Source organism: Danio rerio, chromosome 5, assembly GCF_052040795.2.
Source record: "Danio rerio strain M-AB ecotype USA chromosome 5, GRCz13ab, whole genome shotgun sequence".
Classification (NCBI taxonomy): domain Eukaryota; kingdom Metazoa; phylum Chordata; class Actinopteri; order Cypriniformes; family Danionidae; genus Danio; species Danio rerio.
In genome coordinates, this window is record NC_141025.1 from 40,810,647 (window position 1) to 40,825,679 (window position 15,033).

At 35.7% G+C, this 15,033-nt stretch overlaps 1 protein-coding gene and 1 long non-coding RNA gene across 18 annotated transcripts in view; one reads left to right on the top strand and one right to left on the bottom strand.

Moving 5' to 3' along the window:
• LOC147844083 (uncharacterized) overlaps positions 1-15,033 on the bottom strand; it is a 209,768-nt gene that overhangs the window by 137,404 nt on the left and 57,331 nt on the right. The window contains exon 2 of one of the 15 annotated variants that reach the window (XR_015491474.1): positions 8-188. The exons of the other annotated variants lie outside the window; for them this stretch is intronic. This is a non-coding gene — a long non-coding RNA (uncharacterized LOC147844083). Of the gene's footprint in view, positions 1-7; positions 189-15,033 lie in introns of those variants that run through there. 15 annotated transcript variants of the gene reach the window in all.
• cfap299 (cilia and flagella associated protein 299) overlaps positions 1-15,033 on the top strand; it is a 101,416-nt gene that overhangs the window by 42,479 nt on the left and 43,904 nt on the right. The gene's annotated exons all lie outside the window — the stretch shown is intronic.

The window sequence follows — 15,033 nt, forward strand, 5'->3', positions numbered from 1 at the left end:
ATCATAAAAATAAAGCTTCTTTATTTTGGTCTCTTGTCAAGACAAGGTCCAAAACACATTTAAAATGGTATTAAGCTAAAGGAAGGTTGTACAACTTTTATTTATATCCACAACTTTCTCTCAGGTTTCACTCCCCAGAGCATCTGACATCAGGTACCACACTCAGGAGATTCGTTACCTTAATACACCTAAAACACAAATTCCCGTAAAACTAATCAATGGCAGAGTAGCGTTTTCTCTTGTAAACTGCAGGAAAAGAGTTACACAAAAATATTTATAGCATTTTATTTCACCCACACCATAATACCAGTCAGACATGTAAAGCACAAATAATGTCCTTCAATTCTGTCACGTCCATCATTGTAAGCTGCTTGCTGTTCTGTCTGTTCCACTGCTCTGTTTGACAGATGTGTGCTCAAACTTTCTTTTGAAGTCTGACACGCGTCAAGTGCACAAAACACCCTATTCACGTCACAGGATGCCTAATCCAATCTATGCATTGACTTCAAATGTAAATTACGTGCTTCATCTGCATCTGCTTACTGCACAGGCTACAAAAACAATTCCCCCACTCTCATGTAATGTAATGATTGTGAGGGCGCAGGTGAGATGTAATTTTTCGAGAGACACTCAAATTGATTACGTACGCTGCATATATACAATGTCTATAAATCACGTAAAACAATAAATTGCTAACTGAAATTAATATACTTTGATTAAATGGTTTGGAATTGGATGTTTTCATGAGATTACTTAAATTTTTTAAGATTATTTTGCGTTTAATTAAATATTTTGCAGCATCACAAAAATTTGTGACTTTTTGTTGCATTTGCATTGAATTCAGGGATTGTGGAATGGCGAAAAAATAGGGGGTCTGACTTTTTGCATGTTTAAGCTCTCTTGGCCACCATAAATAATGTTCTAAATAAGAAGCAAAAACAGCCAGTTGTGTTAATAATTGTGATTGGTCAGTTATTACATTTGTTTATTAGTTAATAATAAACAAGACAAATAAAACAATGAAATTCTGTTTACTGGACTAGTTTTGTTGTTGCAGGTCGAAATTAGTAATGTTTATTTGAAGATTTTTTTTTCCTCACCCAATCAGATTTATTGACAGTTAAAATGATTCTATTACACTGTATTGACAAGACCTGGAAGAATAACAGTTAAGTGAAATCTGTCTGCCTTAGTGCCTTACTCAACTTAATGTTAATTGTATATGATCTGCAGTATGTGTTGCAACAGTTGGATTAGGAGCCTTATCATAATATCCCAAACAGACATCTGATCATGGCCTCGTGTTATGAAATCCCTAATAAATGAGGCTTCTGTCCAAAACAGCCTTGTTTCATTTAATAAATCTGGGATGAAAGATCTTGTTTGGAGATCTCTCCTTATACGCCAGAGAAATAGTTTATTGTAACTACTTCATGGGTCAAATGATGGAGGCATTACAGAACACTAATAAATTTGTGTCAGTGCAACTTAAGACCAAAGAAATAAATGAAAGGGGAATATAAACTCTAGTCATATTTTTTCTGGCCCACCGGGAGACCAAATGTTTTGTTTTTTTCTGCACTCACCGTGTTACAACCAGATACAGAACTAGTGTTTTACCTAACCCTCTTGTACTAACCCCAGTGGAATGAGTGACTTTACAATCAAACGAGGAGCACACGGCAAGCAGAGCCAGCGTCGACTGACAGACTTTTCCACTAATTGTTGACTTTGTAAACAGTGCTATATTAAAGTCCTAAAGAGTTATAACACATAATTGAGGCTGATATAAAGAGTACAACTTGTTCCTTTACTTGAGGGGAAAAAACCATGTTTCTGAAAAATTCTTGCAAAATAAATTGCCATTTTGTAAGTAGTATGTTATGATGACATATCTTGACATTAAGATTGGCATGGCATGTTTGTTGTAAGGCAACCGTGGGTGTCTAGTAGAAAGGCACCATTTATAAATAAAATGATTTATTATTATTAATAATGATTATTATTATTATTAGACCTTAATTAAAATAACCCTGTTTCTGGCATCTTCTGTAACAGTTAAAAACATGCCCTAAACACATAAACACATTAAAAAGTGCCCTTTGCTGGTTTTAACTGCAATTTAAGAAAATCCTTAGTGCTAAACATAATAAACACATCTTGAATTATACATAAGATCCGCTTAACCTATAGGGACATGTGTGTGTGTGCTTGCATATGTGTGTGTGCGTGCGTGCATGTATGTATAAATAGGGTTGTTGTTGTATATATTTTTCAGATCTAAAAAAAATAAAATATATTTTTTCAGATCTAATTAATTCTAAGTAAGACAAAAAAAACTGTGTCAAGGTACAAACATCTTAAGAGCGAAACCTTTAGCAGATATTCTGACTAATTGGCTGTAGTCATTTTTTTCTCTTGTCTTAAGAGTTTTCAGCTCTATGTGTCACTATGACCAGCGATCTAGCCTATGCAGATTGCTGGAGAACTGAACATTTGCTATTTTTATAAACTACAACTCCAATTATGCACCTCTCACACCAGTTTCTGATTCCCCCTAATTACACACATACAGCTGTAAGCTCATGCTGGACTGATTACCAGCAATATAAACATAGCACACACAGCTCTTTGGCGAGTCTTGTTTTTATTGAGTGTCACGTAACGCCCCATTCTCACGGGGTTTCAGCGTCAACGGTTGACAAAGGCCGTGTCTGACGTTGGGGCTGACGCGATCGTCATAGCAGTATTATTATTGTAATTGCAATAATACAGCGATATACAGTTTTGTGTAGCCCTAATATAAACATAAAAAAATTGTAGCACCTGAGATCGGCAACTTCAGGCCTAACAAATTAATGGTAAATGGAAAATATATTTGATGGGTTATCTTAGAAAGAAAATTCAACTATTATTGTATGTTATTTTTTTAATTTTCTTCTTTTTGTTGATTTCACAAATGAGTGCATTACAGAAGCACAGATGATCTTCCTGGATCTTTTTTTGGTAACATATCAAGTGAAGGTATTTTGATCACCAAAGTAAGTTTTGTTTTTTGTTTTTTCACCAAAGTTACACATATGTGGTGTGATTTGTACACAATATTTATTTATTTATTTATGTATTTATTTTTGTAAATTACCTATGTTGTTTCTTCAACCACACTCTCCAATCAATGTTCCAACTTGTTTTATATCTCCTGATGTGGCATTTCACTGGAGGGGAAATGCAAAATTGGGCTTTAACTTAACGATGGGCTCAAATTTGGTCCAAAACAGGGGCAAAACAAACGCTACTGTCATTTAAGTTCTTATCAGCACCATCCAGGCAGGGCGTTTTTGAGCCTTGTGGTTTGTGTTATCTCTTCCATCAGATGACCTCATAAAGCACTCAGCTCTGTATACATTGTACTTTTTCTCCTGGTTGGTGTTGCGAAAGTTGCCCTGCTGCCAAAAGTCACACACAAACAAAAGGTTCACCTGGACAGCTTTGGCATTATTTACTCTGGGTAAGAAGTTACGATTTTTTTTTATCAAATCCAGGTCACACCTGTGCTGGATGCCTGAGGGGCTCCATTGTTGGGTGGTACACATTTGAAACTGAAGGTGCTGTAACCCCTAACCTCACCCCACCCTCCTGCTATTTGTTTTTGCTCTTGCGCCAGTGATACAATGATGTCAGCATTCATGCCCTCTTCAATTTCACAGCCATTGGAGTTGATTTGTCTACCATTCTTTCTCAATAGTTTGAATTTCATGATGGAATCAAGTCATCCGTGTGCATCGTGGGTGGTTCTGAGAACTGTATCTGCAACACTAGTCATATTTTTGCTATTGTGTGAGCATGTTTTAGAGGGAACGTGTGAATAATTTATTAGTGAGTGTTTGTTGGTGGTATTCTTCCTTGTGACATATAGACATCATTTATACTGATTTTAAGGTCATTTTAAACTTGTCCACTTTCTCCATTTCCAGTGGGAGCTGAAAATATGCCTGGTAAAGGCTTATGTTGTTCAAAAAATGCAAATATAAACTACAAAGGACCACATACACATTGTCCTATGATAATTATAGGAAAATGTTTTAAGAAAGTGCACCAAAACAAGCTATTCATACTTCACAGAGTTGCACCAAAACACAAATTATGTTCAAAATCATGAATGCTTTGGTGACAGTGGTGTAGAGCATGATACAATATGAGGAAAGCGTCTCGACAAAATCCAAACACAAGTCACAAGAGAAGCATTTGAACTTGTTTTTGTTCAATTTCAGAGGAAATGTTGCAGACTCTAGACAAATCACAATTGTTAAATACATTTTAAAGCTCAAATGTCTTGAATTTCTTGATTTGCTTTAAGGTTTGTGGTCAAACTGACTTACCAGTAGGTTTCTCAGTCATTTCAAGAATTTAAAAACAAATTGATAAGACTTTAGAATAGTTACAGAGACTCGGAAGGGACGTGATGGTTGGGAAACCATCAATAGTCTATTAAGTAATTTTAGTTAATATATTTAATAGCATTAACCAAGTATGAATAATCTTGAAAAGCATTTATTAATCATAGTTAAACATTTACAAATGCGTCATTAATATCCAAATTTGTGCTTGTTAACATTAGTTTATACACGGTGCATTCACATCAACTAACATGAACAAACGTTATTTATTAAATTCATGTTTTTATACTAAATACAAAACATATTTTATATATTTTAAATGTAATTGTAGTTGTTAACATAATTTTACATATATCATTTTTTCATTCATTCTAAAAATATACACAAAGAAAAACATTACAAATCCAATCTTTTATATATATATATATATATATATATATATATATATATATATATATATATATATATATATATATATATATATATATATATATATATATATATTACCCAACAGTTAGGTTTGTCCATATTTGACCCAAATTTTCCTTAAAAACCTAGCAATTTAAATGTTTAGCAGTTTACACCATGCCATATTTCTTTTAAACAATTTTTTCCTGAATTTCTCCATTTTTTTTCTTGTTATGCATGGGCATTCATGACCTCATTTGACATATTACATAATTTATTTGTACTTCCTTCCATTTATCACACTTAAGGTCAATTTAAAACAAACTAGAAAGGCCAACTATGGACAAAATAAATGAATCCTTAACTCAAAACTGTGATTAGATCTTAAACATGCTTTATCTAAGTCAATTTTCACCTGTTAATGAGTTTCTAATTACGCTTGAGCAGACTTTGCTGGCTTAAGCAAACATTGTTTGCATTTGCCAGGTAAGACAAGAGAATAATCACTCCTTTTAAAGGCTGCCATTTCACAATATAGAAATCCTTTTAATGATTATTATTTTCAAAATGCCGAAATGAAATACATCTTAGCGTTGTGCTCTTTCCCTTTCTTATACAAAGCCGAAGCTTGTCCTTTGTCCACAGACCCGGTATGTTCTATATTGATAAGTGTCATGCATAGAAGATACTGTGGTCAGTCATGCAGTTCAAAGATCACATTAAGAAGCACAGAAATGAGTGAATTTCCCAGCCATATACCATTACAGTGAGTGTGTGTGTCCCGGTCAGTCGGCCCTTTGTCCTTGTCATGGCCAGTAAAATAACAATAGCATGTTGGTTTCAAAGCACTTGACCAAAGGTGGAGGTCCCTTAGAAAACAGTCATGCAGAGCTATCATGTGACCTCCTCTTGAAAGCCCCACAAAGACTTTCAAAGGGTTGAGGGTTGGGGTATCTGACCCCCCTAAGTTTGGACTCTTTCATAGAACAGACAAAGACGTCCCTTTGTAAAATGAATTTAGATATGCTTGGTATTCTGTTAAGGGTCCTCCAATTCTGTATGTTGACACAAAATATTGAGTAAATGAGAGCAAACAATAGGTAATGAGATTAATATATGTGTTAAATCCACAGAGAACAGACAGGGGAAAGATATATGTCTGTACATTAGCCATAATTCAAAACGGGATGATGTTTTTTCTGCTAACATGACTGGAAGAAGCCCTCGTTAATGGTTTCCTGTAGCCTGACTCTCTAATGAACAGCTGCAAAGGCTTCTGACCATCTTCTCAAATATGTGCTGGAAGATTTTTCGAGGAGATGAAACGGGATACACTTAATCTAATTTCTCGAGTCTCCGGGTTTTGTTCATCTGCCTGGTGCATTCCCCAAAAAACATGTAGACTAACACATGTGTAATATTTGTCATCTGGATTCATTTTTTTCTTGAAGACATACATCGCTGATAAATCCCTTGTGTCGTAACATCTGATTATGTTGGAGGTAAATTTCTGTAAATATGTTTATTCAATTCAGTTCATCTTTATTTCTACAGCACCTTTACAATGTAGATTGTGTCAAAGCAGCTTAGAAGTTCTGGTAAATTGAAACTGTTTCAGTTCAGTTTTCAGAGTTGAAGTTCAGTTTAGTTCAGTTCAGTGTGGTTTAAATTTCACGGCTGAAAGTTCAAACACTGAAGAGCAAAGAAGTCCCTAATCAAGCAAGCAGAGGCGAGGAACAAACTTAACCAATTGACGAAAATCTTTTTAGTCTTCAAAAAGTAATTCATCATTTATTACATCATTAGCATTGTATTCAAATTACTTTTTTAATTACCATGTGTGAAAGTAACTATATTACTCAGGTAATTTAATTGCTATTATTTTACTAATAAAATACTATTTAAAATCCCCATAAATCCAAATGCATACACAATAGAAATTAAACTTAATTCTTTAAATTTGAGCCAAGCAGGACCTTTAAGCTTTATTCAAATAACAACACTTATATACTGTTTATATACTAGGGCTCAGCGATTTGGCCTAAAATCAAAACCTTGATTAATTGAACATTTTAACTCAATTATGGTTAATGAACAATTATTGTATTTATTTATTTTATGTTTTTGCCCTCATAGTTCACTGACAAGTTTTGTACAGTAAATATATTCACATAATACAAGTGAAAGATTTGTGAATGAAGGGTGCATTACTTGATTTAAAAATAATTGAAGGAAACACACACTATCTACCATCTATGATGATTTATTGAACATCAACGCTCAACAACTAAAATTAACACACGCATTGACTAAAATGCGGCTCTCTGTGCCGCCCGACATCATCACCGCTACCAAACCAACCAATCACATAGCGTAATTGTGGCGTGTAAGTACATTTTTTTAAGAGGTGCATGGGTGTGCGAAGACTGCGCCGGACTGTACACGTGCCCTTGGCAGAAGTATAGTATCATAATAATATAGTAAGTATAAATCATAATATAATAAGCATAATTCAGCCTCAACAGAGCGTTGTCATGTGACTCCACACGCGGTAGGAAAGTAACTGTAAATATTCTATATTAGATCGATTAAAGGTTCTAAATGTCGATTTCGATTACTTTTTGTTTAATAGCCCAGCCCTACGATATACTATTGTTAATTTCTGACTTAATTCATTCTTAAGCATGTTCAATTGACTTGATAAATGTGTCCTCCTTTAGGCGAAAAACAGAATTATTCTGCAAAATATAATTGTATTTTGTAACTCTCCTTTTCTGAATTGATTAATACAGAACCACTAAATTTTATTTACAGTATTTAGGCAAGTACATAAGTAATTTAAATAAAGGTAAAATGAAATAAAGATAAAATATTGATAAAAATGAAAAGTAATCCCTTATTTTACTTTTTTGAAAAGTAATCTATAGTAACTAGTTACTTTGTAACTCCTGCAATCACACCCAACACTGGTATGGTCATAGCTAATTTGACTATTTTTAGACTGTTTTTTGCATAAATAATGGCAATTTTCTAGGTGATAAACAGAATTATTCAGCAAAATATATTTGTATTTTGTTAATCTGCATCTCTGAATTGATTAACAAATTTATTTTTTTTTTTTAACAATTTATTTTGAGTATTTAAACAAGTACATTACAAGTAACTTGAATAAAACAAATGAAAAAAGTAATCCCTTATTTTATTTTAGTTTTGTGGTAAAGTAATCTACATTAACTAGCGACTTTGTAACTACTGTAATGGCACCCAACACTGGTCTTGCCTTTAAATGAAATTAAATAGTTTTCTGCATAAATAATAGCACATTTTTGAAAGCTTACTCTGCCATTATTTCTGTTATTGCAATCCTGAATTATGTTATTGCGATAATTTAAAATGCTTCCAAAATAAGAATGGAGCATTGAATTTAATAGTATTGAGACATCTTGCTTTCTGTTCCACATACAGTGTTGGAATGATAAGAAGGTGTGTAAATTAAGATTTCTGGGCGAACTGTCATTTAAACCAGTAAAGCAGAACCAGAGAATTTATGTTAGGTTCTCTGGTTCTGCTTTACTGGTTTAAATGAATTGCAGCGGCCCACAGTTTTACAGCGATATCTAACATATAACTGCTTGATCTGAACCTTGCACCGTAAATCAGAAAACTCCTTATGTGTTTAGAAGCATTATGGGAGACTCTTGCCATAATCAAAAGGTTTTTCCATCATTTCCAACGCATTCCTTTTCACGTTCTCTCCTTGCACCTGTTTATCAGCCGGCCGAAGGAATCCTGTCTCGTTCACTTTCCGACATCGTGATGTTGTTATTCCTGATACTCTCATCCACAGACATCATTTTTCAGCATGACACATGACATGTGCTCTCTTACTTGTAAGAAACCATTTAACCTCTTTGCGCTGAAGGGTTCTTGGCTCTTCTTTCTGAGGAATGTACACCTGCTCTATCAATGCTTTTTTCCTTTCCGGAGCTTTATAACCTATGCTGTAGAGTGCTCACGTCAAGAATGAGCTCAACATAAACTGGACATTGTTTCAGCAGCTGAAGACGTCTGAGCAATAAACACATAATAGATGATGTGCGGAATTACTTGGGTGAGAATACTTGGCCTGTAGCAGTCAATTATTTCAATCTTGAGTTCTTTAAGAGCTCGTGCACAACACAGTGACTGTGGACGTGTGGTCAGGGTTTTGCGTGGACTTCTGTTGTTGGTAATGGCTGCCCATCCAACTGGGAAATGCAATTATACTCGAGCAGGCTCAAGAGCTCACAAAGCACATTCTTTGGAATCCTCTTTGTTTTATCAATACATAGTGGCCGGCTTGGATGTGTATTATTCCACCTGAGCAAATACTGCGCAGCATTTCACCCACAAAGCCCTTGAGTTCTTTCTCTCTCTCTCTCTCCTTTTCTAGCCATATGCTAATGTGATTAAATCGCAGCCATTTTTAACAAGCTCAAACAATGTCATCTTTGCAGAGTTTTTTGTTTCTTTTAGGAGGTATTAGGAACAGTGTGGGACAAACTTCTAATGAATTATTGACATAGTGCATGTGCTCTGTAGCAGTGAATTTGGTTTATTGTAGTGCTGGTAGTTGACATGCCAAATTCTTTCCATATTTTCAGTTTGTTGTAGAATATAACAGCAGGTGCATAGATGGACTGCCACCTTGGCTTGCAAAAAAAAAAGAAACTAATTTTACTTGCCAGAAAACTGAACTTTAATCTGATTAATAATTTAGGGAATTTAATCGAATGTTTGCTATGGAACATGGAATTTGGTTACATTAAAATACATTAAGCAGATTTCAGATTGTGCTTATTATTTTAATTTGATAGTTGGCTATTGTAATTTGTACTTATCTAAAATAGTTGTACGAGTACTTTATTTTTATATTGCAGGTCAAGCTGTGTAAAATTAATGTTTTATCTGAACCATTAGTGTCAACTCAGGCTCATTTTAGATATGTACTCCTGTATGCATTTCTGGAGATCGCAAAATACGTCCCAGGAGGTAAAATTTTTTTTTTTTGCAGTTTTTGTTTTCGCGAATCCACCAGAGGTCGATGTATACGCTTTTTCAGATATCAAATTTCTCTCGCGAGTTTGCTGTTGACAAACTGACTGACCGACCAACCGATCCCTCCAACAACCCCCTACCCTAAACCCAACCGATAGTGTTTTTTAAGCACTGACTGACCCCCCCCACCACTTTCCCTAAACTTAACCGACAGTGTTTTTAAAAGCAGTCCAGAAAAAGAGAAGCCCTTGCAGCTGCCTGATGTTTACCATTTTCAGGTTTTACCGCATTCTCACCCTGTTATTTAGTTGTTTATATATTTTTGGACTTTTGTTTTTGTTTTACCTGCTTTCTGGAACGGTTCTTCACTGGACTCAAACCCCATTGTCACGGTCAACTCCTCTTTGCATTTAAAGTCCGCCAACATATGTGGCGAGCTAGCGGGCAAACTGATAATCGGGGAAAAGCCATCCACATGGCGGTTTCATTAAAGGGATACCAATCAAAATGAATTGTTTCTTCGGTGCACCGCTATGCAGACGCGGACCATTCAGTATCGTTTCAGGAATGGATCATAACCGGTTATTATCTACTGATGTCATTTATCACATATGCGCTATATTGTAGTAGCTTACTATGTCGAGAAAGGTAATTAAAAAAGTCCAACTAACTTACTTAAAAACGCAGAAACACTGCATGTGTGTTTGCTGGACTGTCTTTCACTGGCACTGAAGTTACAGCAGAAGGCCTGTTTCACTGTTATAGAGAAAATGATAGTAAACTGCATTTCTCTCTCACTGTCGATCTTTGATCTGTTGGCGTGAGGAAAGTTTTCTCTTCTATGTATATCTTGGATCAGCTGTGATCGCCGGTGCAGTTTATCAGTGTCACTCATCGGTGAGCAGAGGCAGAGCGTTCGTGTCAATCGTAGCCCTTACTCGCTCATCAATGATCAGAAAATGAGCGGGATATTTACATTTGTTTATTTGCTATGAATGCTCTTGTTGTTCTGTGTATATCCTTGAGTTGTTAAATGTACAGTTCTTATTTCTGCCTGTTTGTATTAAAGGACAAAATTGTATTACAAATACTATAGAAATATAAACATATGTATACATTTTAACACAAAAATTGCTGTGCTGTAAAGTAAAATCTGATATTGTGTATGGAAAGCATCGTCAATGCACCGTGATACCGAATTGAACGGAATGGATGGCATGATAATCGTAACTTACCCTCACACCTCTAGATACCAATTAAAATGTACATTTTCACTTTCATTTTTGTGATCAATCACTCATGTCATTCCATTGGCTTTTGCTATTTTTTCTTGGGGGGGGGGGGGGGGGGGGGCAATGTTAAAAGGTAAAAATGTCAACTTGTGTTGTAGAATTTTCATTTCAAGGGTTCCAAGAAAGTTTTTTTTCCCCATATTCACCAACAGCAAAAGGGAAAAAACATCTAAATATCTCACAAGGCAACATTGACAAGTTTGTAGAGTTAAGGCCCGTGCACACCGGTTTGCTGTTTGCTCATGTTTTCTGTCGACGTTTAACACCTTGTGACTAAATAAAGGGCACCAACGCGCAAAATGCCAGGCGCAAACGCATCATTTTTTAAGGAACGCCTCATGCTCGTATTTTGCCACCAATCAGATTGCCAATTTTTTCATGTGCACGGAGCTGCTGAAGTTACACTAAACAGCATTGGAAGCGCTCAAGTGCAAAACTGTCAATGTGAGCGCTCATTAAAGAAGATGCCCAGTGGCGATATGAACGTGGAGCTGCTTATTGCACTGGTGAACAATACTCATTTCTTCATAGCTAGAGCTGGAGCTGCTACTTGATCCATCCATGCTTGTTTGAATCGCCAGTAAGTTTAACAACAAGCGTGTCAACTTTCTGTCTTCTTTTGTGTTACAAGCAGGTGTCAGAAACTTAAAATTGTGTAGCGCCATCTAATGTCATGGAGTGGTTTTGCATACTCTTTTGCTCGACGCCAGTAAAAATTGATTGGGTTTGAATTCGGAAAAAAAAAACTCTCAAAAAATGCTTACGATAAACCCAAAGCGTCCCGGTGTGTACTAGCCTTTATACTTTAAGTGCACATCCAATTTTTTAAATTAAAAATATGAAATGCTCTACTAGATTTACACTAAAAACTACTGTTTAAACACATCATCACAGTTTGTGAAAAGGGTCCATAATATTTATGAGAATCATCAGCCAACCAAAAAAGCCTATGGTGTTGTGTAAGTCTCTCTTTGCTCCTATATCCCCCAGAGTGAAAATGTCATCATTGCCCTCTTGAATTTCACCTATCAACTTCCTACTTCCAGCCGCCATCTGGCAATGTTGATATCACCATGCATTCCATGTCTTTTCTCCCTGACAAACCCAAATCTGTTCATCTTCTTCAGACAGCGGAAGACCTGTAATCTTTTGCAGGAGACTGACAGGCGTGCTAAAATAAACATGTTCCCACTGCCGTCACTCCGTGGTGCTCATTCAACAGGGATGAGCTGTGAGCATTGGATACTGCATTCCCATTCTTCTGCACATTAAACATACAAGACAGTTCACCAGATAGAACATTTAAGATGATAGTGCTGCATACAGCTCTTTAAAAGTTAAAAACACATACAGGCAAAATAACGGCTCCAGATGATACATTGAGGTCTTATGAAGTGAAGCATTATAACATTCAATTCACAAGCTTGGCAAACTATCCTGAGAGTGTTCTCGACAGTCTGAAGTGCGAGCTTCCTGTTGCATAATGACAATGTATACGCAGGTGCAAACTCACACATGAGCTGACGCTGTTTACAACAGAATGAGAGGATGTTTGTGTTGTATTGTTAATTAAAATGGAACTTGTGCTTATCCTGAGTGCTGCAACCTAAATAAAATGTTGTAAACATCAGTTTCAGCTCCATGTGTGAGTTTGTGTCCATGTATACTGAAAAATATAACATGATGTTAAAACGAATCTGTCAAAATTTGGATAATTCCCTGGATGCAAATTACTAGTACATTTTCTCTGTGTATATTGGTAAATTAAAAGTTTTGTAAAATAAATACATGAAAGTAAATAAATACTAATTATTTTGAAATGTACTGTTGTACATTAAACCAATCATTTACATTACATTGCATTACATTTAAGGATTTAACAGATGCTCTTATCCAAAAAGTGACTTAAGCCCGTGAACTCACACCCAGAGCAGTGAGCTGCCAGGGGAGCAGTTGGATCACATATTTGGATCACAAGTTCAACTCTCTAACCACAATGAATTTATTAAGCAATCATCTGTTAATCAAGTAATTTTTTAATCAAGGTTAATTATTGGAATATTTACTGATCATTTTCTGCTTTGGTATTGGTAAACGTGTATAATAAGGAGGGTTTATCAGGAGCCATGGCTGACAATTTTGCTTTGCCAGTATATGTTTTTTTTTTTTTTTTTACTAAAACTGTACTGTGGAAATTTTCTTTAGTGTTCTATTGAAGAATCTTAGAAGTATGTAGGATGAGTAAATAATAGTAAAAGTTCTTTTTTGGGGTGAACTATTAAAAAGGTTTTACTTAATTAGCACTGATAAAAATCCGGTGTATAGCTAATGTAACATCCACAGTGTTCAACAGAATGACAGGCTTATCGACAACATTCATTCATTAATTTTCTTTTTGGCTCAGTCCCTTTATTAATCTGGGGCCACAGCAGAATGAACCGCCAACTTATCCAGCATATGTTTTATGCAGCGGATGCCCTTCCAGCTGCAACCCATCACTGAGAAACATTCATACACACCCATTAACTACAGACAATTTAGCCTACCCAATTCACCTGTACAGCATGTCTTTGAACTGTGGGGAAAACCGGAGCACCCGGAGGAAACCCACGCGAACGCGGGGAGAACATGCAAACTCCACACAGAACCATCAACTTATTCAGGGGTTGTTATCTTTGAATAACATACCCTGCAATATCGCTACTGACCAATCAGAAGGAAGTATTCCAGACAAACATACAATAAGTGGAGGATAAATCAAGGTGGTTGTTATGGCAGAATAAAGACAGAAACAAAAAGAGATTAATGTAGTATACACTAACATGGTGTTAAACAGTTAAAAAATGTGGTATGACAGACAAGCAAATACATTAAACAAAAATATAAGTTCCAAAAAAGTTTTCAGAAAGTTCCGGTTTCACCCGATACTCATGTGGACAAACAGCGAAACTGGGTAGAAAAAAGTGGTTTTGAAAAACCCGAGTTCATGTGGGCAGGACCTACAATGTGCAGTTTCATCAAAGCTTTGAGAGAGCATGCAATTGGCATGTTGACTGCAGCAATATCTACCAGAGCTGTTGCTTGTGAACTGAATGTTCATTTCTCTACCATAGGTGGGCCCACACAGAAACTGTGTGTGCAGAAATCCACAGATTTATGCAGATTTTTAGCCCATTGAGTATATTTATTTACTTATGTAAATGTTTGTAAATTTATAGTCATTACGTTCATAAGACATATTTACAATTACTTTACAAATATTACTTTGTAAAGTAATATTTTCTGTTTTTCAGTAAATATTATTTAAGATACTTGCATTGTATATAATAAATTTAAGTTAAAAGGTATTATTTTTTATTTCATATATTAAGTTTTTAGTTATAATACTCCAAAAGTCATTCCACATAAATCCGCAGATTTTTACAAAATCCTTAGCAGAAATAGCAAAAAATGTCCACAGATTCTGTCAGGCCCTAACCATAAGTCATCTCTAAAGGCATTTCAGATAATTTAGCAGTACATCCAATGGCCTCACAACCGCAGACCTCGTGCAACCACACTAGCCCAGGACCTCCACATCCAGAATCCTTATCTTCAAGATAGTCTGAGACTAAGATTTTCAGGGTACATTCCAAATTGAAGACTGCACTTATGGCAGTTGAGTGAGTGAGCGGTTTGCTACTGTAATGTCATAGTTGTGAACATGGCCCCATGTTGCAAGGATCTGTACACAATTCCTGGAAGCTGAAAACATCCCAGTTCTTACATGGCAAGCATCACTTGACATGTCACCCATTGAACATATTAGATTGGCATATACAACAGCATGTTCCAGTTCCTGCCAATATCCAGAAACCTCTCTGGAGTAATTTACTGTTACTGTAAACTTTTATTGTCCT